The 19,204-nt window shown below is 47.6% G+C and overlaps 55 non-coding genes across 55 annotated transcripts; all 55 read left to right on the top strand.

Annotated features, from left to right (window-relative positions):
• The first annotated feature begins 205 nt into the window (after nucleotides 1-205).
• LOC145137550 (5S ribosomal RNA) lies at nucleotides 206-324 on the top strand. The gene has a single exon (XR_013721110.1). It is a non-coding gene; the product is annotated as a 5S ribosomal RNA (ribosomal RNA).
• A 229-nt stretch (nucleotides 325-553) lies between these two features.
• Nucleotides 554-672, top strand: LOC145155802 (5S ribosomal RNA). Its single transcript, XR_013736230.1, has one exon. It is a non-coding gene; the product is annotated as a 5S ribosomal RNA (ribosomal RNA).
• A 218-nt stretch (nucleotides 673-890) lies between these two features.
• LOC145146807 (5S ribosomal RNA) lies at nucleotides 891-1,009 on the top strand. Its single transcript, XR_013727734.1, has one exon. It is a non-coding gene; the product is annotated as a 5S ribosomal RNA (ribosomal RNA).
• A 225-nt stretch (nucleotides 1,010-1,234) lies between these two features.
• Nucleotides 1,235-1,353, top strand: LOC145155163 (5S ribosomal RNA). Its single transcript, XR_013735617.1, has one exon. It is a non-coding gene; the product is annotated as a 5S ribosomal RNA (ribosomal RNA).
• A 228-nt stretch (nucleotides 1,354-1,581) lies between these two features.
• On the top strand, nucleotides 1,582-1,700 carry LOC145137877 (5S ribosomal RNA). The gene has a single exon (XR_013721269.1). It is a non-coding gene; the product is annotated as a 5S ribosomal RNA (ribosomal RNA).
• A 229-nt stretch (nucleotides 1,701-1,929) lies between these two features.
• On the top strand, nucleotides 1,930-2,048 carry LOC145147734 (5S ribosomal RNA). The gene has a single exon (XR_013728628.1). It is a non-coding gene; the product is annotated as a 5S ribosomal RNA (ribosomal RNA).
• A 225-nt stretch (nucleotides 2,049-2,273) lies between these two features.
• On the top strand, nucleotides 2,274-2,391 carry LOC145146353 (5S ribosomal RNA). The gene has a single exon (XR_013727301.1). It is a non-coding gene; the product is annotated as a 5S ribosomal RNA (ribosomal RNA).
• A 228-nt stretch (nucleotides 2,392-2,619) lies between these two features.
• LOC145143839 (5S ribosomal RNA) lies at nucleotides 2,620-2,738 on the top strand. Its single transcript, XR_013724871.1, has one exon. It is a non-coding gene; the product is annotated as a 5S ribosomal RNA (ribosomal RNA).
• Nucleotides 2,739-2,966: 228 nt separating this feature from the next.
• On the top strand, nucleotides 2,967-3,085 carry LOC145143851 (5S ribosomal RNA). Its single transcript, XR_013724882.1, has one exon. It is a non-coding gene; the product is annotated as a 5S ribosomal RNA (ribosomal RNA).
• A 228-nt stretch (nucleotides 3,086-3,313) lies between these two features.
• On the top strand, nucleotides 3,314-3,432 carry LOC145137883 (5S ribosomal RNA). The gene has a single exon (XR_013721273.1). It is a non-coding gene; the product is annotated as a 5S ribosomal RNA (ribosomal RNA).
• Nucleotides 3,433-3,661: 229 nt separating this feature from the next.
• Nucleotides 3,662-3,780, top strand: LOC145143864 (5S ribosomal RNA). Its single transcript, XR_013724894.1, has one exon. It is a non-coding gene; the product is annotated as a 5S ribosomal RNA (ribosomal RNA).
• Nucleotides 3,781-4,008: 228 nt separating this feature from the next.
• On the top strand, nucleotides 4,009-4,127 carry LOC145137889 (5S ribosomal RNA). The gene has a single exon (XR_013721274.1). It is a non-coding gene; the product is annotated as a 5S ribosomal RNA (ribosomal RNA).
• A 229-nt stretch (nucleotides 4,128-4,356) lies between these two features.
• LOC145147735 (5S ribosomal RNA) lies at nucleotides 4,357-4,475 on the top strand. Its single transcript, XR_013728629.1, has one exon. It is a non-coding gene; the product is annotated as a 5S ribosomal RNA (ribosomal RNA).
• A 224-nt stretch (nucleotides 4,476-4,699) lies between these two features.
• On the top strand, nucleotides 4,700-4,817 carry LOC145145565 (5S ribosomal RNA). Its single transcript, XR_013726531.1, has one exon. It is a non-coding gene; the product is annotated as a 5S ribosomal RNA (ribosomal RNA).
• Nucleotides 4,818-5,046: 229 nt separating this feature from the next.
• On the top strand, nucleotides 5,047-5,165 carry LOC145140042 (5S ribosomal RNA). Its single transcript, XR_013722066.1, has one exon. It is a non-coding gene; the product is annotated as a 5S ribosomal RNA (ribosomal RNA).
• A 228-nt stretch (nucleotides 5,166-5,393) lies between these two features.
• LOC145145376 (5S ribosomal RNA) lies at nucleotides 5,394-5,512 on the top strand. Its single transcript, XR_013726351.1, has one exon. It is a non-coding gene; the product is annotated as a 5S ribosomal RNA (ribosomal RNA).
• Nucleotides 5,513-5,741: 229 nt separating this feature from the next.
• LOC145155774 (5S ribosomal RNA) lies at nucleotides 5,742-5,860 on the top strand. The gene has a single exon (XR_013736203.1). It is a non-coding gene; the product is annotated as a 5S ribosomal RNA (ribosomal RNA).
• A 228-nt stretch (nucleotides 5,861-6,088) lies between these two features.
• Nucleotides 6,089-6,207, top strand: LOC145142548 (5S ribosomal RNA). The gene has a single exon (XR_013723598.1). It is a non-coding gene; the product is annotated as a 5S ribosomal RNA (ribosomal RNA).
• Nucleotides 6,208-6,433: 226 nt separating this feature from the next.
• On the top strand, nucleotides 6,434-6,552 carry LOC145153719 (5S ribosomal RNA). Its single transcript, XR_013734212.1, has one exon. It is a non-coding gene; the product is annotated as a 5S ribosomal RNA (ribosomal RNA).
• Nucleotides 6,553-6,782: 230 nt separating this feature from the next.
• LOC145137896 (5S ribosomal RNA) lies at nucleotides 6,783-6,901 on the top strand. The gene has a single exon (XR_013721275.1). It is a non-coding gene; the product is annotated as a 5S ribosomal RNA (ribosomal RNA).
• A 228-nt stretch (nucleotides 6,902-7,129) lies between these two features.
• LOC145150669 (5S ribosomal RNA) lies at nucleotides 7,130-7,248 on the top strand. Its single transcript, XR_013731478.1, has one exon. It is a non-coding gene; the product is annotated as a 5S ribosomal RNA (ribosomal RNA).
• Nucleotides 7,249-7,474: 226 nt separating this feature from the next.
• On the top strand, nucleotides 7,475-7,592 carry LOC145144627 (5S ribosomal RNA). Its single transcript, XR_013725637.1, has one exon. It is a non-coding gene; the product is annotated as a 5S ribosomal RNA (ribosomal RNA).
• A 228-nt stretch (nucleotides 7,593-7,820) lies between these two features.
• On the top strand, nucleotides 7,821-7,939 carry LOC145155100 (5S ribosomal RNA). The gene has a single exon (XR_013735557.1). It is a non-coding gene; the product is annotated as a 5S ribosomal RNA (ribosomal RNA).
• Nucleotides 7,940-8,168: 229 nt separating this feature from the next.
• Nucleotides 8,169-8,287, top strand: LOC145133844 (5S ribosomal RNA). The gene has a single exon (XR_013718786.1). It is a non-coding gene; the product is annotated as a 5S ribosomal RNA (ribosomal RNA).
• A 225-nt stretch (nucleotides 8,288-8,512) lies between these two features.
• On the top strand, nucleotides 8,513-8,630 carry LOC145144628 (5S ribosomal RNA). Its single transcript, XR_013725638.1, has one exon. It is a non-coding gene; the product is annotated as a 5S ribosomal RNA (ribosomal RNA).
• Nucleotides 8,631-8,858: 228 nt separating this feature from the next.
• Nucleotides 8,859-8,977, top strand: LOC145146556 (5S ribosomal RNA). The gene has a single exon (XR_013727495.1). It is a non-coding gene; the product is annotated as a 5S ribosomal RNA (ribosomal RNA).
• Nucleotides 8,978-9,206: 229 nt separating this feature from the next.
• On the top strand, nucleotides 9,207-9,325 carry LOC145133851 (5S ribosomal RNA). Its single transcript, XR_013718791.1, has one exon. It is a non-coding gene; the product is annotated as a 5S ribosomal RNA (ribosomal RNA).
• Nucleotides 9,326-9,550: 225 nt separating this feature from the next.
• LOC145145541 (5S ribosomal RNA) lies at nucleotides 9,551-9,669 on the top strand. Its single transcript, XR_013726508.1, has one exon. It is a non-coding gene; the product is annotated as a 5S ribosomal RNA (ribosomal RNA).
• Nucleotides 9,670-9,898: 229 nt separating this feature from the next.
• LOC145146229 (5S ribosomal RNA) lies at nucleotides 9,899-10,017 on the top strand. The gene has a single exon (XR_013727173.1). It is a non-coding gene; the product is annotated as a 5S ribosomal RNA (ribosomal RNA).
• Nucleotides 10,018-10,246: 229 nt separating this feature from the next.
• On the top strand, nucleotides 10,247-10,365 carry LOC145143875 (5S ribosomal RNA). The gene has a single exon (XR_013724905.1). It is a non-coding gene; the product is annotated as a 5S ribosomal RNA (ribosomal RNA).
• A 226-nt stretch (nucleotides 10,366-10,591) lies between these two features.
• LOC145133860 (5S ribosomal RNA) lies at nucleotides 10,592-10,710 on the top strand. Its single transcript, XR_013718797.1, has one exon. It is a non-coding gene; the product is annotated as a 5S ribosomal RNA (ribosomal RNA).
• Nucleotides 10,711-10,935: 225 nt separating this feature from the next.
• LOC145145542 (5S ribosomal RNA) lies at nucleotides 10,936-11,054 on the top strand. Its single transcript, XR_013726509.1, has one exon. It is a non-coding gene; the product is annotated as a 5S ribosomal RNA (ribosomal RNA).
• Nucleotides 11,055-11,283: 229 nt separating this feature from the next.
• Nucleotides 11,284-11,402, top strand: LOC145145845 (5S ribosomal RNA). Its single transcript, XR_013726800.1, has one exon. It is a non-coding gene; the product is annotated as a 5S ribosomal RNA (ribosomal RNA).
• Nucleotides 11,403-11,631: 229 nt separating this feature from the next.
• On the top strand, nucleotides 11,632-11,750 carry LOC145143887 (5S ribosomal RNA). Its single transcript, XR_013724916.1, has one exon. It is a non-coding gene; the product is annotated as a 5S ribosomal RNA (ribosomal RNA).
• A 226-nt stretch (nucleotides 11,751-11,976) lies between these two features.
• Nucleotides 11,977-12,095, top strand: LOC145133865 (5S ribosomal RNA). The gene has a single exon (XR_013718799.1). It is a non-coding gene; the product is annotated as a 5S ribosomal RNA (ribosomal RNA).
• Nucleotides 12,096-12,320: 225 nt separating this feature from the next.
• Nucleotides 12,321-12,439, top strand: LOC145145543 (5S ribosomal RNA). Its single transcript, XR_013726510.1, has one exon. It is a non-coding gene; the product is annotated as a 5S ribosomal RNA (ribosomal RNA).
• A 229-nt stretch (nucleotides 12,440-12,668) lies between these two features.
• Nucleotides 12,669-12,787, top strand: LOC145145846 (5S ribosomal RNA). Its single transcript, XR_013726801.1, has one exon. It is a non-coding gene; the product is annotated as a 5S ribosomal RNA (ribosomal RNA).
• A 229-nt stretch (nucleotides 12,788-13,016) lies between these two features.
• On the top strand, nucleotides 13,017-13,135 carry LOC145143899 (5S ribosomal RNA). Its single transcript, XR_013724927.1, has one exon. It is a non-coding gene; the product is annotated as a 5S ribosomal RNA (ribosomal RNA).
• A 226-nt stretch (nucleotides 13,136-13,361) lies between these two features.
• On the top strand, nucleotides 13,362-13,480 carry LOC145144096 (5S ribosomal RNA). Its single transcript, XR_013725115.1, has one exon. It is a non-coding gene; the product is annotated as a 5S ribosomal RNA (ribosomal RNA).
• A 218-nt stretch (nucleotides 13,481-13,698) lies between these two features.
• On the top strand, nucleotides 13,699-13,817 carry LOC145155101 (5S ribosomal RNA). Its single transcript, XR_013735558.1, has one exon. It is a non-coding gene; the product is annotated as a 5S ribosomal RNA (ribosomal RNA).
• Nucleotides 13,818-14,046: 229 nt separating this feature from the next.
• LOC145143910 (5S ribosomal RNA) lies at nucleotides 14,047-14,165 on the top strand. The gene has a single exon (XR_013724938.1). It is a non-coding gene; the product is annotated as a 5S ribosomal RNA (ribosomal RNA).
• Nucleotides 14,166-14,392: 227 nt separating this feature from the next.
• On the top strand, nucleotides 14,393-14,511 carry LOC145145214 (5S ribosomal RNA). The gene has a single exon (XR_013726200.1). It is a non-coding gene; the product is annotated as a 5S ribosomal RNA (ribosomal RNA).
• A 229-nt stretch (nucleotides 14,512-14,740) lies between these two features.
• Nucleotides 14,741-14,859, top strand: LOC145145848 (5S ribosomal RNA). The gene has a single exon (XR_013726802.1). It is a non-coding gene; the product is annotated as a 5S ribosomal RNA (ribosomal RNA).
• A 230-nt stretch (nucleotides 14,860-15,089) lies between these two features.
• LOC145143922 (5S ribosomal RNA) lies at nucleotides 15,090-15,208 on the top strand. The gene has a single exon (XR_013724949.1). It is a non-coding gene; the product is annotated as a 5S ribosomal RNA (ribosomal RNA).
• A 226-nt stretch (nucleotides 15,209-15,434) lies between these two features.
• LOC145144098 (5S ribosomal RNA) lies at nucleotides 15,435-15,553 on the top strand. The gene has a single exon (XR_013725117.1). It is a non-coding gene; the product is annotated as a 5S ribosomal RNA (ribosomal RNA).
• A 218-nt stretch (nucleotides 15,554-15,771) lies between these two features.
• Nucleotides 15,772-15,890, top strand: LOC145148554 (5S ribosomal RNA). The gene has a single exon (XR_013729434.1). It is a non-coding gene; the product is annotated as a 5S ribosomal RNA (ribosomal RNA).
• A 225-nt stretch (nucleotides 15,891-16,115) lies between these two features.
• On the top strand, nucleotides 16,116-16,234 carry LOC145144409 (5S ribosomal RNA). Its single transcript, XR_013725417.1, has one exon. It is a non-coding gene; the product is annotated as a 5S ribosomal RNA (ribosomal RNA).
• Nucleotides 16,235-16,461: 227 nt separating this feature from the next.
• LOC145148221 (5S ribosomal RNA) lies at nucleotides 16,462-16,580 on the top strand. The gene has a single exon (XR_013729115.1). It is a non-coding gene; the product is annotated as a 5S ribosomal RNA (ribosomal RNA).
• A 228-nt stretch (nucleotides 16,581-16,808) lies between these two features.
• LOC145143933 (5S ribosomal RNA) lies at nucleotides 16,809-16,927 on the top strand. Its single transcript, XR_013724960.1, has one exon. It is a non-coding gene; the product is annotated as a 5S ribosomal RNA (ribosomal RNA).
• A 229-nt stretch (nucleotides 16,928-17,156) lies between these two features.
• On the top strand, nucleotides 17,157-17,275 carry LOC145155387 (5S ribosomal RNA). Its single transcript, XR_013735831.1, has one exon. It is a non-coding gene; the product is annotated as a 5S ribosomal RNA (ribosomal RNA).
• A 229-nt stretch (nucleotides 17,276-17,504) lies between these two features.
• LOC145153769 (5S ribosomal RNA) lies at nucleotides 17,505-17,623 on the top strand. Its single transcript, XR_013734259.1, has one exon. It is a non-coding gene; the product is annotated as a 5S ribosomal RNA (ribosomal RNA).
• Nucleotides 17,624-17,848: 225 nt separating this feature from the next.
• Nucleotides 17,849-17,967, top strand: LOC145154186 (5S ribosomal RNA). The gene has a single exon (XR_013734671.1). It is a non-coding gene; the product is annotated as a 5S ribosomal RNA (ribosomal RNA).
• A 230-nt stretch (nucleotides 17,968-18,197) lies between these two features.
• On the top strand, nucleotides 18,198-18,316 carry LOC145143945 (5S ribosomal RNA). Its single transcript, XR_013724971.1, has one exon. It is a non-coding gene; the product is annotated as a 5S ribosomal RNA (ribosomal RNA).
• Nucleotides 18,317-18,544: 228 nt separating this feature from the next.
• On the top strand, nucleotides 18,545-18,663 carry LOC145143957 (5S ribosomal RNA). The gene has a single exon (XR_013724982.1). It is a non-coding gene; the product is annotated as a 5S ribosomal RNA (ribosomal RNA).
• A 225-nt stretch (nucleotides 18,664-18,888) lies between these two features.
• LOC145153903 (5S ribosomal RNA) lies at nucleotides 18,889-19,007 on the top strand. The gene has a single exon (XR_013734394.1). It is a non-coding gene; the product is annotated as a 5S ribosomal RNA (ribosomal RNA).
• Nucleotides 19,008-19,204: the final 197 nt, after the last annotated feature.

Below are 19,204 nucleotides of genomic sequence, written 5' to 3' on the forward strand. Positions count from 1 at the left end.
GTTTTTTTAGATTTTACGTGCGGTTTTTTTTTGTTTTTTTTTTCTTGCTATTTCTATGCTCGGGTGGCCTCCGTTTCATGGTTCATGGTCTTCGTATTTTTGGAACGGAGCCGATCGGTCACGTGGGTCCCACGCCTCGCGTACGAAAACAAAGGAGGTTCTGTGTCTTTTAAGACATACAAGCAACAAGCATGGACAGTATTTCGGGTGCGATCATACCAGCACTAATGCACCGGATCCCATCAGAACTCCGCAGTTAAGCGTGCTTGGGTGAGAGTAGTACTAGGATGGGTGACCCCATGGGAAGTCCTCGTGTTGCACCCCCCTTTTTCGTTGTCCGTTTGCGTTTTTTTAGATTTTACGTGCGGTTTTTTTTTGTTTTTTTTTCTTTCTTGCTATTTCTATGCTCGGCTGGCCTCCGCTTCATGGTTGATGGTCTTCGTATTTTTGGAACGGAGCTGATCGGTCACGTGGGTCCCACGCCTCGCGTACGAAAACAAAGGAGGTTCTGCGTCTTTTAAGACATACAAGCAATAAGCATGGATAGTATTTCGGGTGCGATCATACCAGCACTAATGCACCGGATCCCATCAGAACTCCGCAGTTAAGCGTGCTTGGGCGAGATTAGTACTAGGATGGGTGACCCCCTAGGAAGTCCTCGTGTTGCACCCCCCTTTTTCGTTGTCCGTTTGCGTTTTTTAAGATTTTACGTGCGGTTTTTTTTCTTTCTTGCTATTTCTATGCTCGGGTGGCCTCCGCTTCATGGTTGATGGTTTTCGTATTTTTGGAACGGAGCCGATCGGTCACGTGGGTCCCACGCCTCGCGTACGAAAACAAAGGAGGTTCTGCGTATTTTAAGACATAAAAGCAATAAACATGGATAGTATTTCGGGTGCTATCATACCAGCACTAATGCACCGGATCCAATCAGAACTCCGCAGTTAAGCGTGCTTGGGCGAGAGTAGTACTAGGATGGGTGACCCCCTGGGAAGTCCTCGTGTTGCACCCCCCCTTTTTCGTTGCCTGTTTGCGTTTTTTAAGATTTTACGTGCGGTTTTTTTTTGTTTTCTTTCTTGCTATTTCTATGCTCGGGTGGCCACCGCTTCATGGTTGATGGTTTTCGTATTTTTGGAACGGAGCCGATCGGTCACGTGGGTCCCACGCCTCGCGTACGAAAACAAAGGAGGTTCTGCGTCTTTTAAGACATAAAAGCAATAAGCATGGATAGTATTTCGGGTGCGATCATACCAGCACTAATGCACCGGATCCCATCAGAACTCCGCAGTTAAGCGTGCTTGGGCGAGAGTAGTACTAGGATGGGTGACCCCCTGGGAAGTCCTCGTGTTGCACACCCCTTTTTCGTTGTCCCTTTGCGTTTTTTTAGATTTTACGTGCGGTTTTTTTTTGTTTTTTTTCTTTCTTGCTATTTCTATGCTCGGGTGGCCTCCGCTTCATGGTTGATGGTTTTCGAATTTTTGGAACGGAGCCGATCGGTCACGTGGGTTCCACGCCTCGCGTACGAAAACAAAGGAGGTTCTGCGTCTTTTAAGACATACAAGCAATAAGCATGGATAGTATTTCGGGTGCGATCATACCAGCACTAATGCACCGGATCCCATCAGAACTCCGCAGTTAAGCGTGCTTGGGCGAGAGTAGTACTAGGATAGGTGACCCCCTGGGAAGTCCTCGTGTTGCACCCCCCTTTTTCGTTGTCCGTTTGCGTTTTTTTAGATTTTACGTGCGGTTTTTTTTTTGTTTTTTTTCTTTCTTGCTATTTCTATGCTCGGGTGGCCTCCGCTTCATGGTTGATGGTTTTCGTATTTTTGGAACGGAGCCGATCGTTCACGTGGGTTCCACGCCTCGCGTACAAAAACAAAGGAGGTTCTGTGTCTTTTAAGACATACAAGCAATAAGCATGGATAGTATTTCGGGTGCGATCATACCAGCACTAATGCACCAGAACCCATCAGAACTTCGCAGTTAAGCGTGCTTGGGCGAGAGTAGTACTAGGATGGGTGACCCCCTGGGAAGTCCTCGTGTTGCACCCCCCTTTTTCGTTGTCCGTTTGCGTTTTTTTAGATTTTACGTGCGGTTTTTTTTGTTTTTTTTTTCTTGCTATTTCTATGCTCGGGTGGCCTCCGTTTCATGGTTCATGGTCTTCGTATTTTTGGAACGGAGCCGATCGGTCACGTGGGTCCCACGCCTCGCGTACGAAAACAAAGGAGGTTCTGTGTCTTTTAAGACATACAAGCAATAAGCATGGACAGTATTTCGGGTGCGATCATACCAGCACTAATGCACCGGATCCCATCGGAACTCCGCAGTTAAGCGTGCTTGGGCGAGAGTAGTACTAGGATGGGTGACCCATGGGAAGTCCTCGTGTTGCACCCCCCTTTTTCGTTGTCCGTTTGCGTTTTTTTAGATTTTACGTGCGGTTTTTTTTTGTTTTTTTTCTTTCTTGCTATTTCTATGCTCGGGTGGCCTCCGCTTCATGGTTGATGGTCTTCGTATTTTTGGAACGGAGCTGATCGGTCACGTGGGTCCCACGCCTCGCGTACGAAAACAAAGGAGGTTCTGCGTCTTTTAAGACATACAAGCAATAAGCATGGATAGTATTTCGGGTGCGATCATACCAGCACTAATGCACCGGATCCCATCAGAACTCCGCAGTTAAGCGTGCTTGGGCGAGAGTAGTACTAGGATGGGTGACCCCCTGGGAAGTCCTCGTGTTGCACCCCCCTTTTTCGTTGTCCGTTTGCGTTTTTTTAGATTTTACGTGCGGTTTTTTTTTGTTTTTTTTCTTTCTTGCTATTTCTATGCTCGGGTGGCCTGCGCTTCATGGTTCATGGTCTTCGTATTTTTGGAACGGAGCCGATCGGTCACGTGGGTCCCACGCCTCGCGTACGAAAACAAAGGAGGTTCTGCGTCTTTTAAGACATACAAGCAATAAGCATGGATAGTATTTCGGGTGCGATCATACCAGCACTAATGCACCGGATCCCATCAGAACTCCGCAGTTAAGCGTGCTTGGGCGAGAGTAGTACTAGGATGGGTGACCCCCTGGGAAGTCCTCGTGTTGCACCCCCCCTTTTTCGTTGTCCGTTTGCATTTTTTTAGATTTTACGTGCGGTTTTTTTTGTTTTTTTTCTTTCTTGCTATTTCTATGCTCGGGTGGCCTCCGCTTCATGGTTGATGGTTTTCGAATTTTTGGAACGGAGCCGATCGGTCACGTGGGTTCCACGCCTCGCGTACGAAAACAAAGGAGGTTCTGCGTCTTTTAAGACATACAAGCAATAAGCATGGATAGTATTTCGGGTGCGATCATACCAGCACTAATGCACCGGATCCCATCAGAACTCCGCAGTTAAGCGTGCTTGGGCGAGAGTAGTACTAGGATAGGTGACCCCCTGGGAAGTCCTCGTGTTGCACCCCCCTTTTTCGTTGTCCGTTTGCGTTTTTTTAGATTTTACGTGCGGTTTTTTTTTGTTTTTTTTTCTTTCTTGCTATTTCTATGCTCGGGTGGCCTGCGCTTCATGGTTCATGGTCTTCGTATTTTTGGAACGGAGCCGATCGGTCACGTGGGTCCCACGCCTCGCGTACGAAAACAAAGGAGGTTCTGCGTCTTTTAAGACATACAAGCAATAAGCATGGATAGTATTTCGGGTGCGATCATACCAGCACTAATGCACCGGATCCCATCAGAACTCCGCAGTTAAGCGTGCTTGGGCGAGAGTAGTACTAGGATGGGTGACCCCCTGGGAAGTCCTCGTGTTGCACCCCCCCTTTTTCGTTGTCCGTTTGCATTTTTTTAGATTTTACGTGCGGTTTTTTTTGTTTTTTTTCTTTCTTGCTATTTCTATGCTCGGGTGGCCTCCGCTTCATGGTTGATGGTTTTCGAATTTTTGGAACGGAGCCGATCGGTCACGTGGGTTCCACGCCTCGCGTACGAAAACAAAGGAGGTTCTGCGTCTATTAAGACATACAAGCAATAAGCATGGATAGTATTTCGGGTGCGATCATACCAGCACTAATGCACCGGATCCCATCAGAACTCCGCAGTTAAGCGTGCTTGGGCGAGAGTAGTACTAGGATAGGTGACCCCCTGGGAAGTCCTCGTGTTGCACCCCCCTTTTTCGTTGTCCGTTTGCGTTTTTTTAGATTTTACGTGCGGTTTTTTTTTTTTTTTTTTTCTTTCTTGCTTTTTCTATGCTCGGGTGGCCTCCGCTTCATGGTTGATGGTTTTCGTATTTTTGGAACGGAGCCGATCGTTCACGTGGGTTCCACGCCTCGCGTACAAAAACAAAGGAGGTTCTGCGTCTTATAAGACATACAAGCAATAAGCATGGATAGTATTTCGGGTGCGATCATACCAGCACTAATGCACCAGAACCCATCAGAACTTCGCAGTTAAGCGTGCTTGGGCGAGAGTAGTACTAGGATGGGTGACCCCCTGGGAAGTCCTCGTGTTGCACCCCCCTTTTTCGTTGTCCGTTTGCGTTTTTTTAGATTTTACGTACGGTTTTTTTTGTTTTTTTTTCTTGCTATTTCTATGCTCGGGTTGCCTCCGTTTCATGGTTCATGGTCTTCGTATTTTTGGAACGGAGCCGATCGGTCACGTGGGTCCCACGCCTCGCGTACGAAAACAAAGGAGGTTCTGTGTCTTTTAAGACATACAAGCAATAAGCATGGACAGTATTTCGGGTGCGATCATACCTGCACTAATGCACCGGATCCCATCAGAACTCCGCAGTTAAGCGTGCTTGGGCGAGAGTAGTACTAGGATGGGTGACCCATGGGAAGTCCTCGTGTTGCACCCCCCTTTTTCGTTGTCCGTTTGCGTTTTTTTAGATTTTACGTGCGGTTTTTTTTTGTTTTTTTTTCTTTCTTGCTATTTCTATGCTCGGGTGGCCTCCGCTTCATGGTTGATGGTCTTCGTATTTTTGGAACGGAGCTGATCGGTCACGTGGGTCCCACGCCTCGCGTACGAAAACAAAGGAGGTTCTGCGTCTTTTAAGACATACAAGCAATAAGCATGGATAGTATTTCGGGTGCGATCATACCAGCACTAATGCACCGGATCCCATCAGAACTCTGCAGTTAAGCGTGCTTGGGCGAGAGTAGTACTAGGTTGGGTGACCCCCTGGGAAGTCCTCGTGTTGCACCCCCCTTTTTCGTTGTCCGTTTGCGTTTTTTTAGATTTTACGTGCGGTTTTTTTTTGTTTTTTTTCTTTCTTGCTATTTCTATGCTCGGGTGGCCTGCGCTTCATGGTTTATGGTCTTCGTATTTTTGGAACGGAGCCGATCGGTCACGTGGGTCCCACGCCTCGCGTACGAAAACAAAGGAGGTTCTGCGTCTTTTAAGACATACAAGCAATAAGCATGGATAGTATTTCGGGTGCGATCATACCAGCACTAATGCACCGGATCCCATCAGAACTCCGCAGTTAAGCGTGCTTGGGTGAGAGTAGTACTAGGATGGGTGACCCCCTGGGAAGTCCTCGTGTTGTACCCCCCCTTTTTCGTTGTCCGTTTGCGTTTTTTTAGATTTTACGTGCGGTTTTTTTTGTTTTTTTTTCTTTCTTGCTATTTCTATGCTCGGGTGGCCTCCGCTTCATGGTTGATGGTTTTCGAATTTTTGGAACGGAGCCGATCGGTCACGTGGGTTCCACGCCTCGCGTACGAAAACAAATGAGGTTCTGTGTCTTTTAAGACATACAAGCAATAAGCATGGACAGTATTTCGGGTGCGATCATACCAGCACTAATGCACCGGATCCCATCAGAACTCCGCAGTTAAGCGTGCTTGGGTGAGAGTAGTACTAGGATGGGTGACCCCCTGGGAAGTCCTCGTGTTGCACCCCCCCTTTTTCGTTGTCCGTTTGCGTTTTTTTAGATTTTACGTGCGGTTTTTTTTGTTTTTTTTCTTTCTTGCTATTTCTATGCTCGGGTGGCCTCCGCTTCATGGTTGATGGTTTTCGAATTTTTGGAACGGAGCCGATCGGTCACGTGGGTTCCACGCCTCGCGTACGAAAACAAAGGAGGTTCTGCGTCTTTTAAGACATACAAGCAATAAGCATGGATAGTATTTCGGGTGCGATCATACCAGCACTAATGCACCTGATCCCATCAGAACTCCGCAGTTAAGCGTGCTTGGGCGAGAGTAGTACTAGGATGGGTGACCCCCTGGGAAGTCCTCGTGTTGCACCCCCCTTTTTCGTTGTCCGTTTGCGTTTTTTTAGATTTTACGTGCGGTTTTTTTTTGTTTTTTTTTTCTTGCTATTTCTATGCTCGGGTGGCCTCCGTTTCATGGTTCATGGTCTTCGTATTTTTGGAACGGAGCCGATCGGTCACGTGGGTCCCACGCCTCGCGTACGAAAACAAAGGAGGTTCTGTGTCTTTTAAGACATACAAGCAATAAGCATGGACAGTATTTCGGGTGCGATCATACCAGCACTAATGCACCGGATCCCATCAGAACTCCGCAGTTAAGCGTGCTTGGGCGGGAGTAGTACTAGGATGGGTGACCCCATGGGAAGTCCTCGTGTTGCACCCCCCTTTTTCGTTGTCCGTTTGCGTTTTTTTAGATTTTACGTGCGGTTTTTTTTTTGTTTTTTTTTCTTTCTTGCTATTTCTATGCTCGGGTGGCCTGCGCTTCATGGTTCATGGTCTTCGTATTTTTGGAACGGAGCCGATCGGTCACGTGGGTCCCACGCCTCGCGTACGAAAACAAAGGAGGTTCTGCGTCTTTTAAGACATACAAGCAATAAGCATGGATAGTATTTCGGGTGCGATCATACCAGCACTAATGCACCGGATCCCATCAGAACTCCGCAGTTAAGCGTGCTTGGGCGAGAGTAGTACTAGGATAGGTGACCCCCTGGGAAGTCCTCGTGTTGCACCCCCCTTTTTCGTTGTCCGTTTGCGTTTTTTTAGATTTTACGTGCGGTTTTTTTTTGTTTTTTTTCTTTCTTGCTATTTCTATGCTCGGGTGGCCTCCGCTTCATGGTTGATGGTTTTCGTATTTTTGGAACGGAGCCGATCGGTCACGTGGGTTCCACGCCTCGCGTACGAAAACAAAGGAGGTTCTGCGTCTTTTAAGACATACAAGCAATAAGCATGGATAGTATTTCGGGTGCGATCATACGAGCACTAATGCACCGGATCCTATCAGAACTTCGCAGTTAAGCGTGCTTGGGCGAGAGTAGTACTAGGATGGGTGACCCCCTGGCAAGTCCTCGTGTTGCACCCCCCTTTTTCGTTGTCCGTTTGCGTTTTTTTAGATTTTACGTGCGGTTTTTTTTTGTTTTTTTTTTCTTGCTATTTCTATGCTCGGGTGGCCTCCGTTTCATGGTTCATGGTCTTCGTATTTTTGGAACGGAGCCGATCGGTCACGTGGGTCCCACGCCTCGCGTACGAAAACAAATGAGGTTCTGTGTCTTTTAAGACATACAAGCAATAAGCATGGACAGTATTTCGGGTGCGATCATACCAGCACTAATGCACCGGATCCCATCAGAACTCCGCAGTTAAGCGTGCTTGGGCGAGAGTAGTACTAGGATGGGTGACCCATGGGAAGTCCTCGTGTTGCACCCCCCTTTTTCGTTGTCCGTTTGCGTTTTTTTAGATTTTACGTGCGGTTTTTTTTGTTTTTTTTTCTTTCTTGCTATTTCTATGCTCGGGTGGCCTCCGCTTCATGGTTGATGGTCTTCGTATTTTTGGAACGGAGCTGATCGGTCACGTGGGTCCCACGCCTCGCGTACGAAAACAAAGGAGGTTCTGCGTCTTTTAAGACATACAAGCAATAAGCATGGATAGTATTTCGGGTGCGATCATACCAGCACTAATGCACCGGATCCCATCAGAACTCTGCAGTTAAGCGTGCTTGGGCGAGAGTAGTACTAGGATGGGTGACCCCCTGGGAAGTCCTCGTGTTGCACCCCCCTTTTTCGTTGTCCGTTTGCGTTTTTTTAGATTTTACGTGCGGTTTTTTTTTTGTTTTTTTTCTTTCTTGCTATTTCTATGCTCGGGTGGCCTGCGCTTCATGGTTCATGGTCTTCGTATTTTTGGAACGGAGCCGATCGGTCACGTGGGTCCCACGCCTCGCGTACGAAAACAAAGGAGGTTCTGCGTCTTTTAAGACATACAAGCAATAAGCATGGATAGTATTTCGGGTGCGATCATACCAGCACTAATGCACCGGATCCCATCAGAATTCCGCAGTTAAGCGTGCTTGGGCGAGAGTAGTACTAGGATGGGTGACCCCCTGGGAAGTCCTCGTGTTGCACCCCCCTTTTTCGTTGTCCGTTTGCGTTTTTTTAGATTTTACGTGCGGTTTTTTTTGTTTTTTTTTTCTTGCTATTTCTATGCTCGGGTGGCTTCCGTTTCATGGTTCATGGTCTTCGTATTTTTGGAACGGAGCCGATCGGTCACGTGGGTCCCACGCCTCGCGTACGAAAACAAAGGAGGTTCTGTGTCTTTTAAGACATACAAGCAATAAGCATGGACAGTATTTCGGGTGCGATCATACCAGCACTAATGCACCGGATCCCATCAGAACTCCGCAGTTAAGCGTGCTTGGGCGAGAGTAGTACTAGGATGGGTGACCCATGGGAAGTCCTCGTGTTGCACCCCCCTTTTTCGTTGTCCGTTTGCGTTTTTTTAGATTTTACGTGCGGTTTTTTTTGTTTTTTTTTCTTTCTTGCTATTTCTATGCTCGGGTGGCCTCCGCTTCATGGTTGATGGTCTTCGTATTTTTGGAACGGAGCTGATCGGTCACGTGGGTCCCACGCCTCGCGTACGAAAACAAAGGAGGTTCTGCGTCTTTTAAGACATACAAGCAATAAGCATGGATAGTATTTCGGGTGCGATCATACCAGCACTAATGCACCGGATCCCATCAAAACTCTGCAGTTAAGCGTGCTTGGGCGAGAGTAGTACTAGGATGGGTGACCCCCTGGGAAGTCCTCGTGTTGCACCCCCCTTTTTCGTTGTCCGTTTGCGTTTTTTTAGATTTTACGTGCGGTTTTTTTTTTGTTTTTTTTCTTTCTTGCTATTTCTATGCTCGGGTGGCCTGCGCTTCATGGTTCATGGTCTTCGTATTTTTGGAACGGAGCCGATCGGTCACGTGGGTCCCACGCCTCGCGTACGAAAACAAAGGAGGTTCTGCGTCTTTTAAGACATACAAGCAATAAGCATGGATAGTATTTCGGGTGCGATCATACCAGCACTAATGCACCGGATCCCATCAGAATTCCGCAGTTAAGCGTGCTTGGGCGAGAGTAGTACTAGGATGGGTGACCCCCTGGGAAGTCCTCGTGTTGCACCCCCCTTTTTCGTTGTCCGTTTGCGTTTTTTTAGATTTTACGTGCGGTTTTTTTTGTTTTTTTTTTCTTGCTATTTCTATGCTCGGGTGGCTTCCGTTTCATGGTTCATGGTCTTCGTATTTTTGGAACGGAGCCGATCGGTCACGTGGGTCCCACGCCTCGCGTACGAAAACAAAGGAGGTTCTGTGTCTTTTAAGACATACAAGCAATAAGCATGGACAGTATTTCGGGTGCGATCATACCAGCACTAATGCACCGGATCCCATCAGAACTCCGCAGTTAAGCGTGCTTGGGCGGGAGTAGTACTAGGATGGGTGACCCCATGGTAAGTCCTCGTGTTGCACCCCCCTTTTTCGTTGTCCGTTTGCGTTTTTTTAGATTTTACGTGCGGTTTTTTTTTTGTTTTTTTTCTTTCTTGCTATTTCTATGCTCGGCTGGCCTCCGCTTCATGGTTGATGGTCTTCGTATTTTTGGAACGGAGCTGATCGGTCACGTGGGTCCCACGCCTCGCGTACGAAAACAAAGGAGGTTCTGCGTCTTTTAAGACATACAAGCAATAAGCATGGATAGTATTTCAGGTGCGATCATACCAGCACTAATGCACCGGATCCCATCAGAACTCCGCAGTTAAGCGTGCTTGGGCGGGAGTAGTACTAGAATGGGTGACCCCCTAGGAAGTCCTCGTGTTGCACCCCCCTTTTTCGTTGTCCGTTTGCGTTTTTTTAGATTTTACGTGCGGTTTTTTTTTTGTTTTTTTTCTTTCTTGCTATTTCTATGCTCGGGTGGCCTCCGCTTCATGGTTGATGGTCTTCGTATTTTTGGAACGGAGCTGATCGGTCACGTGGGTCCCACGCCTCGCGTACGAAAACAAAAGAGGTTCTGCGTCTTTTAAGACATACAAGCAATAAGCATGGATAGTATTTCGGGTGCGATCATACCAGCACTAATGCACCGGATCCCATCAGAACTCCGCAGTTAAGCGTGCTTGGGCGAGAGTAGTACTAGGATGGGTGACCCCCTGGGAAGTCCTCGTGTTGCACCCCCCTTTTTCGTTGTCCGTTTGCGTTTTTTTAGATTTTACGTGCGGTTTTTTTTTGTTTTTTTTTTCTTGCTATTTCTATGCTCGGGTGGCCTCCGTTTCATGGTTCATGGTCTTCGTATTTTTGGAACGGAGCCGATCGGTCACGTGGGTCCCACGCCTCGCGTACGAAAACAAAGGAGGTTCTGTGTCTTTTAAGACATACAAGCAATAAGCATGGACAGTATTTCGGGTGCGATCATACCAGCACTAATGCACCGGATCCCATCAGAATTCCGCAGTTAAGCGTGCTTGGGCGAGAGTAGTACTAGGATGGGTGACCCCCTGGGAAGTCCTCGTGTTGCACCCCCCTTTTTCGTTGTCCGTTTGCGTTTTTTTAGATTTTACGTGCGGTTTTTTTTGTTTTTTTTTTCTTGCTATTTCTATGCTCGGGTGGCTTCCGTTTCATGGTTCATGGTCTTCGTATTTTTGGAACGGAGCCGATCGGTCACGTGGGTCCCACGCCTCGCGTACGAAAACAAAGGAGGTTCTGTGTCTTTTAAGACATACAAGCAATAAGCATGGACAGTATTTCGGGTGCGATCATACCAGCACTAATGCACCGGATCCCATCAGAACTCCGCAGTTAAGCGTGCTTGGGCGGGAGTAGTACTAGGATGGGTGACCCCATGGTAAGTCCTCGTGTTGCACCCCCCTTTTTCGTTGTCCGTTTGCGTTTTTTTAGATTTTACGTGCGGTTTTTTTTTTGTTTTTTTTCTTTCTTGCTATTTCTATGCTCGGCTGGCCTCCGCTTCATGGTTGATGGTCTTCGTATTTTTGGAACGGAGCTGATCGGTCACGTGGGTCCCACGCCTCGCGTACGAAAACAAAGGAGGTTCTGCGTCTTTTAAGACATACAAGCAATAAGCATGGATAGTATTTCAGGTGCGATCATACCAGCACTAATGCACCGGATCCCATCAGAACTCCGCAGTTAAGCGTGCTTGGGCGAGAGTAGTACTAGAATGGGTGACCCCCTAGGAAGTCCTCGTGTTGCACCCCCCTTTTTCGTTGTCCGTTTGCGTTTTTTTAGATTTTACGTGCGGTTTTTTTTTTGTTTTTTTTCTTTCTTGCTATTTCTATGCTCGGGTGGCCTCCGCTTCATGGTTGATGGTCTTCGTATTTTTGGAACGGAGATGATCGGTCACGTGGGTCCCACGCCTCGCGTACGAAAACAAAGGAGGTTCTGCGTCTTTTAAGACATACAAGCAATAAGCATGGATAGTATTTCGGGTGCGATCATACCAGCACTAATGCACCGGATCCCATCAGAACTCCGCAGTTAAGCGTGCTTGGGCGAGAGTAGTACTAGGATGGGTGACCCCCTGGGAAGTCCTCGTGTTGCACCCCCCTTTTTCGTTGTCCGTTTGCGTTTTTTTAGATTTTACGTGCGGTTTTTTTTTGTTTTTTTTTTCTTGCTATTTCTATGCTCGGGTGGCCTCCGTTTCATGGTTCATGGTCTTCGTATTTTTGGAACGGAGCCGATCGGTCACGTGGGTCCCACGCCTCGCGTACGAAAACAAAGGAGGTTCTGTGTCTTTTAAGACATACAAGCAATAAGCATGGACAGTATTTCGGGTGCGATCATACCAGCACTAATGCACCGGATCCCATCAGAATTCCGCAGTTAAGCGTGCTTGGGCGAGAGTAGTACTAGGATGGGTGACCCCCTGGGAAGTCCTCGTGTTGCACCCCCCTTTTTCGTTGTCCGTTTGCGTTTTTTTAGATTTTACGTGCAGTTTTTTTTGTTTTTTTTTTCTTGCTATTTCTATGCTCGGGTGGCTTCCGTTTCATGGTTCATGGTCTTCGTATTTTTGGAACGGAGCCGATCGGTCACGTGGGTCCCACGCCTCGCGTACGAAAACAAAGGAGGTTCTGTGTCTTTTAAGACATACAAGCAATAAGCATGGACAGTATTTCGGGTGCGATCATACCAGCACTAATGCACCGGATCCCATCAGAACTCCGCAGTTAAGCGTGCTTGGGCGGGAGTAGTACTAGGATGGGTGACCCCATGGTAAGTCCTCGTGTTGCACCCCCCTTTTTCGTTGTCCGTTTGCGTTTTTTTAGATTTTACGTGCGGTTTTTTTTTTGTTTTTTTTCTTTCTTGCTATTTCTATGCTCGGCTGGCCTCCGCTTCATGGTTGATGGTCTTCGTATTTTTGGAACGGAGCTGATCGGTCACGTGGGTCCCACGCCTCGCGTACGAAAACAAAGGAGGTTCTGCGTCTTTTAAGACATACAAGCAATAAGCATGGATAGTATTTCAGGTGCGATCATACCAGCACTAATGCACCGGATCCCATCAGAACTCCGCAGTTAAGCGTGCTTGGGCGAGAGTAGTACTAGAATGGGTGACCCCCTAGGAAGTCCTCGTGTTGCACCCCCCTTTTTCGTTGTCCGTTTGCGTTTTTTTAGATTTTACGTGCGGTTTTTTTTTTGTTTTTTTTCTTTCTTGCTATTTCTATGCTCGGGTGGCCTCCGCTTCATGGTTGATGGTCTTCGTATTTTTGGAACGGAGCTGATCGGTCACGTGGGTCCCACGCCTCGCGTACGAAAACAAAGGAGGTTCTGCGTCTTTTAAGACATACAAGCAATAAGCATGGATAGTATTTCGGGTGCGATCATACCAGCACTAATGCACCGGATCCCATCAGAACTCCGCAGTTAAGCGTGCTTGGGCGAGAGTAGTACTAGGATGGGTGACCCCCTGGGAAGTCCTCGTGTTGCACCCCCCTTTTTCGTTGTCCGTTTGCGTTTTTTTAGATTTTACGTGCGGTTTTTTTTTGTTTTTTTTTTCTTGCTATTTCTATGCTCGGGTGGCCTCCGTTTCATGGTTCATGGTCTTCGTATTTTTGGAACGGAGCCGATCGGTCACGTGGGTCCCACGCCTCGCGTACGAAAACAAAGGAGGTTCTGTGTCTTTTAAGACATACAAGCAATAAGCATGGACAGTATTTCGGGTGCGATCATACCAGCACTAATGCACCGGATCCCATCAGAACTCCGTAGTTAAGCGTGCTTGGGCGAGAGTGGTACTAGGATGGGTGACCCCATGGGAAGTCCTTGTGTTGCACCCCCCTTTTTCGTTGTCCGTTTGCGTTTTTTTAGATTTTACGTGCGGTTTTTTTTCTTTCTTGCTATTTCTATGCTCGGGTGGCCTCCGCTTCATGGTTGATGGTCTTCGTATTTTTGGAACGGAGCTGATCGGTCACGTGGGTCCCACGCCTCGCGTACGAAAACAAAGGAGGTTCTGCGTCTTTTAAGACATACAAGCAATAAGCATGGATAGTATTTTGGGTGCGATCATACCAGCACTAATGCACCGGATCCCATCAGAACTCTGCAGTTAAGCGTGCTTGGGCGAGAGTAGTACTAGGATGGGTGACCCCCTGGGAAGTCCTCGTGTTGCACCCCCCTTTTTCGTTGTCCGTTTGCGTTTTTTTAGATTTTACGTGCGTTTTTTTTTTTGTTTTTTTTCTTTCTTGCTATTTCTATGCTCGGGTGGCCTGCGCTTCATGGTTCATGGTCTTCGTATTTTTGGAACGGAGCCGATCGGTCACGTGGGTCCCACGCCTCGCGTACGAAAACAAAGGAGGTTCTGCGTCTTTTAAGACATACAAGCAATAAGCATGGATAGTATTTCGGGTGCGATCATACCAGCACTAATGCACCGGATCCCATCAGAACTCCGCAGTTAAGCGTGCTTGGGCGAGAGTAGTACTAGGATGGGTGACCCCCTGGGAAGTCCTCGTGTTGCACCCCCCTTTTTCGTTGTCCGTTTGCGTTTTTTTAGATTTTACGTGCGGTTTTTTTTTTGTTTTTTTTTTCTTGCTATTTCTATGCTCGGGTGGCTTCCGTTTCATGGTTCATGGTCTTCGTATTTTTGGAACGGAGCCGATCGGTCACGTGGGTCCCACGCCTCGCGTACGAAAACAAAGGAGGTTCTGTGTCTTTTAAGACATACAAGCAATAAGCATGGACAGTATTTCGGGTGCGATCATACCAGCACTAATGCACCGGATCCCATCAGAACTCCGCAGTTAAGCGTGCTTGGGCGGGAGTAGTACTAGGATGGGTGACCACATGGTAAGTCCTCGTGTTGCACCCCCCTTTTTCGTTGTCCGTTTGCGTTTTTTTAGATTTTACGTGCGGTTTTTTTTTTGTTTTTTTTCTTTCTTGCTATTTCTATGCTCGGCTGGCCTCCGCTTCATGGTTGATGGTCTTCGTATTTTTGGAACGGAGCTGATCGGTCACGTGGGTCCCACGCCTCGCGTACGAAAACAAAGGAGGTTCTGCGTCTTTTAAGACATACAAGCAATAAGCATGGATAGTATTTCAGGTGCGATCATACCAGCACTAATGCACCGGATCCCATCAGAACTCCGCAGTTAAGCGTGCTTGGGCGAGAGTAGTACTAGAATGGGTGACCCCCTAGGAAGTCCTCGTGTTGCACCCCCCTTTTTCGTTGTCCGTTTGCGTTTTTTTAGATTTTACGTGCGGTTTTTTTTTTGTTTTTTTTTCTTTCTTGCTATTTCTATGCTCGGGTGGCCTCCGCTTTATGGTTGATGGTCTTCGTATTTTTGGAACGGAGCTGATCGGTCACGTGGGTCCCACGCCTCGCGTACGAAAACAAAGGAGGTTCTGCGTCTTTTAAGACATACAAGCAATAAGCATGGATAGTATTTCGGGTGCGATCATACCAGCACTAATGCACCGGATCCCATCAGAACTCCGCAGTTAAGCGTGCTTGGGCGAGAGTAGTACTAGGATGGGTGACCCCCTGGGAAGTCCTCGTGTTGCACCCCCCTTTTTCGTTGTCCGTTTGCGTTTTTTTAGATTTTACGTGCGGTTTTTTTTTGTTTTTTTTTTCTTGCTATTTCTATGCTCGGGTGGCCTCCGTTTCATGGTTCATGGTCTTCGTATTTTTGGAACGGAGCCGATCGGTCACGTGGGTCCCACGCCTCGCGTACGAAAACAAAGGAGGTTCTGTGTCTTTTAAGACATACAAGCAATAAGCATGGACAGTATTTCGGGTGCGATCATACCAGCACTAATGCACCGGATCCCATCAGAACTCCGTAGTTAAGCGTGCTTGGGCGAGAGTGGTACTAGGATGGGTGACCCCATGGGAAGTCCTTGTGTTGCACCCCCCTTTTTCGTTGTCCGTTTGCGTTTTTTTAGATTTTACGTGCGGTTTTTTTTCTTTCTTGCTATTTCTATGCTCGGGTGGCCTCCGCTTCATAGTTGATGGTTTTCGTATTTTTGGAACGGAGCCGATCGGTCACGTGGGTCCAACGCCTCGCGTACGAAAACAAAGGAGGTTCTGCGTCTTTTAAGACATAAAAGCAATAAGCATGGATAGTATTTCGGGTGCTATCATACCAGCACTAATGCACCGGATCCCAACAGAACTCCGCAGTTAAGCGTGCTTGGGCGAGAGTAGTACTAGGATGGGTGACCCCTTGGGAAGTCCTCGTGTTGTACCCCCCCTTTTTCGTTGCCCGTTTGCGTTTTTTTAGATTTTACGTGCGGTGTTTTTTTGTTTTCTTTCTTGCTATTTCTATGCTCGGGTGGCCACCGCTTCATGGTTGATGGTTTTCGTATTTTTGGAACGGAGCCGATCGGTCACGTGGGTCCCACGCCTCGCGTACGAAAACAAAGGAGGTTCTGCGTCTTTTAAGACATAAAAGCAATAAGCATGGATAGTATTTCGGGTGCGATCATACCAGCACTAATGCACCGGATCCCATCAGAACTCCGCAGTTAAGCGTGCTTGGGCGAGAGTAGTACTAGGATGGGTGACCCGCTGGGAAGTCCTCGTGTTGCAACCCCCCTTTTTTGTTGTCCGTTTGCGTTTTTTTAGATTTTACGTGCGGTTTTTTTTTGTTTTTTTTTTCTTGCTATTTCTATGCTCGGGTGGCCTCCGTTTCATGGTTCATGGTCTTCGTATTTTTGGAACGGAGCCGATCGGTCACGTGGGTCCCACGCCTCGCGTACGAAAACAAAGGAGGTTCTGTGTCTTTTAAGACATACAAGCAATAAGCATGGACAGTATTTCGGGTGCGATCATACCAGCACTAATGCACCGGATCCCATTAGAACCCCACAGTTAAGCGTGCTTGGGCGGGAGTAGTACTAGGATGGGTGACCCCATGGGAAGTCCTCGTGTTGCACCCCCCTTTTTCGTTGTCCGTTTGCGTTTTTTTAGATTTTACGTGCGTTTTTTTTTGTTTTTTTTTCTTTCTTGCTATTTCTATGCTCAGGTGGCCTCCGCTTCATGGTTGATGGTCTTCGTATTTTTGGAACGGAGCCGATCGGTCACGTGGGTCCCACGCCTCGCGTACGAAAACAAAGGAGGTTCTGCGTCTTTTAAGACATACAAGCAATAAGCATGGATAGTATTTCGGGTGCGATCATACCAGCACTAATGCACCGGATCCCATCAGAACTCCGCAGTTAAGCGTGCTTGGGCGAGAGTAGTACTAGGATGGGTGACCCCCTGGGAAGTCCTCGTGTTGCACCCCCCTTTTTCGTTGTCCGTTTGCGTTTTTTTAAATTTTACGTGCGGTTTTTTTTTGTTTTTTTTTCTTTCTTGCTATTTCTATGCTCGGGTGGCCTCCGTTTCATGGTTGATGGTTTTCGTATTTTTGGAACGGAGTCGATCGGTCACGTGGGTTCCACGCCTCGCGTACGAAAACAAAAGAGGTTCTGCGTCTTTTAAGACATACAAGCAATAAGCATGGATAGTATTTCGGGTGCGATCATACCAGCACTAATGCACCGGATCCCATCAGAACTCCGCAGTTAAGCGTGCTTGGGCGAGAGTAGTACTAGGATGGGTGACCCCCTGGGAAGTCTTCGTGTTGCACCCCCCTTTTTCGTTGTCCGTTTGCGTTTTTTTAGATTTTACGTGCGGTTTTTTTTTGTTTTTTTTTCTTTTTTGCTATTTCTATGCTCGAGTGGCCTCCGCTTCATGGTTGATGGTTTTCGTATTTTTGGAACGGAGCCGATCGGTCACGTGGGTTCCACGCCTCGCGTACGAAAACAAAGGAGGTTCTGCGTCTTTTAAGACATACAAGCAATAAGCATGGATAGTATTTCGGGTGCGATCATACCAGCACTAATGCACCGGATCCCATCAGAACTCCGCAGTTAAGCGTGCTTGGGCGAGAGTAGTACTAGGATGGGTGACCCTCTGGGAAGTCCTCGTGTTGCACCCCCCCTTTTTCGTTGTCCGTTTGCGTTTTTTTAGATTTTACGTGCGGTTTTTTTTTGTTTTTTTTCTTGCTATTTCTATGCTCGGGTGGCCTCCGTTTCATGGTTCATGGTCTTCGTATTTTTGGAACGGAGCCGATCGGTCACGTGGGTCCCACGTCTCGCGTACGAAAACAAAGGAGGTTCTGCGTCTTTTAAGACATACAAGCAATAAGCATGGATAGTATTTCGGGTGCGATCATACCAGCACTAATGCACCGGATCCCATCAGAACTCCGCAGTTAAGCGTGCTTGGGCGAGAGTAGTACTAGGATGGGTGACCCCCTGGGAAGTACTCGTGTTGCACCCCCATTTTTCGTTGTCCGTTTGCGTTTTTTTAGATTTTACGTGCGGTTTTTTTTTTGTTTTTTTTTCTTTTTTGCTATTTCTATGCTCGGGTGGCCTCCGCTTCATGGTTGATGGTTTTCGTATTTTTGGAACGGAGCCGATCGGTCACGTGGGTTCCACGCCTCGCGTACGAAAACAAAGGAGGTTCTGCGTCTTTTAAGACATACAAGCAATAAGCATGGATAGTATTTCGGGTGCGATCATACCAGCACTAATGCACCGGATCCCATCAGAACTCCGCAGTTAAGCGTGCTTGGGCGAGAGTAGTACTAGGATGGGTGACCCCCTGGGAAGTCCTCGTGTTGCACCCCCCTTTTTCGTTGTCCGTTTGCGTTTTTTTAGATTTTACGTGCGGTTTTTTTTGTTTTTTTTTCTTTTTTGCTATTTCTATGCTCGGGTGGCCTCCGCTTCATGGTTGATGGTTTTCGTATTTTTGGAACGGAGCCGATCGGTCACGTGGGTTCCACGCCTCGCGTACGAAAACAAAGGAGGTTCTGCGTCTTTTAAGACATACAAGCAATAAGCATGGATAGTATTTCGGGTGCGATCATACCAGCACTAATGCACCGGATCCCATCAGAACTCCGCAGTTAAGCGTGCTTGGGCGAGAGTAGTACTAGGATGGGTGACCCCCTGGGAAGTCCTCGTGTTGCACCCCCCCTTTTTCGTTGTCCGTTTGCGTTTTTTTAGATTTTACGTGCGGTTTGTTTTTGTTTTTTTTCTTGCTATTTCTATGCTCGGGTGGCCTCCGTTTCATGGTTCATGGTCTTCGTATTTTTGGAACGGAGCCGATCGGTCACGTGGGTCCCACGCCTCGCGTACGAAAACAAAGGAGGTTCTGCGTCTTTTAAGACATACAAGCAATAAGCATGGATAGTATTTCGGGTGCGATCATACCAGCACTAATGCACCGGATCCCATCAGAACTCCGCAGTTAAGCGTGCTTGGGCGAGAGTAGTACTAGGATGGGTGACCCCCCGGGAAGTCCTCGTGTTGCACCCCCCTTTTTCGTTGTCCGTTTGCGTTTTTTTAGATTTTACGTGCGGTTTTTTTTTGTTTTTTTTTTCTTGCTATTTCTATGCTCGGGTGGCTTCCGTTTCATGGTTCATGGTCTTCGTATTTTTGGAACGGAGCCGATCGGTCACGTGGGTCCCACGCCTCGCGTACGAAAACAAAGGAGGTTCTGTGTCTTTTAAGAC

This window comes from Lactuca virosa, chromosome 1 (genome assembly GCF_052849685.1).
Source record: "Lactuca virosa cultivar CGN04683 chromosome 1, Lactuca_virosa_CGN04683_v6, whole genome shotgun sequence".
Classification (NCBI taxonomy): domain Eukaryota; kingdom Viridiplantae; phylum Streptophyta; class Magnoliopsida; order Asterales; family Asteraceae; genus Lactuca; species Lactuca virosa.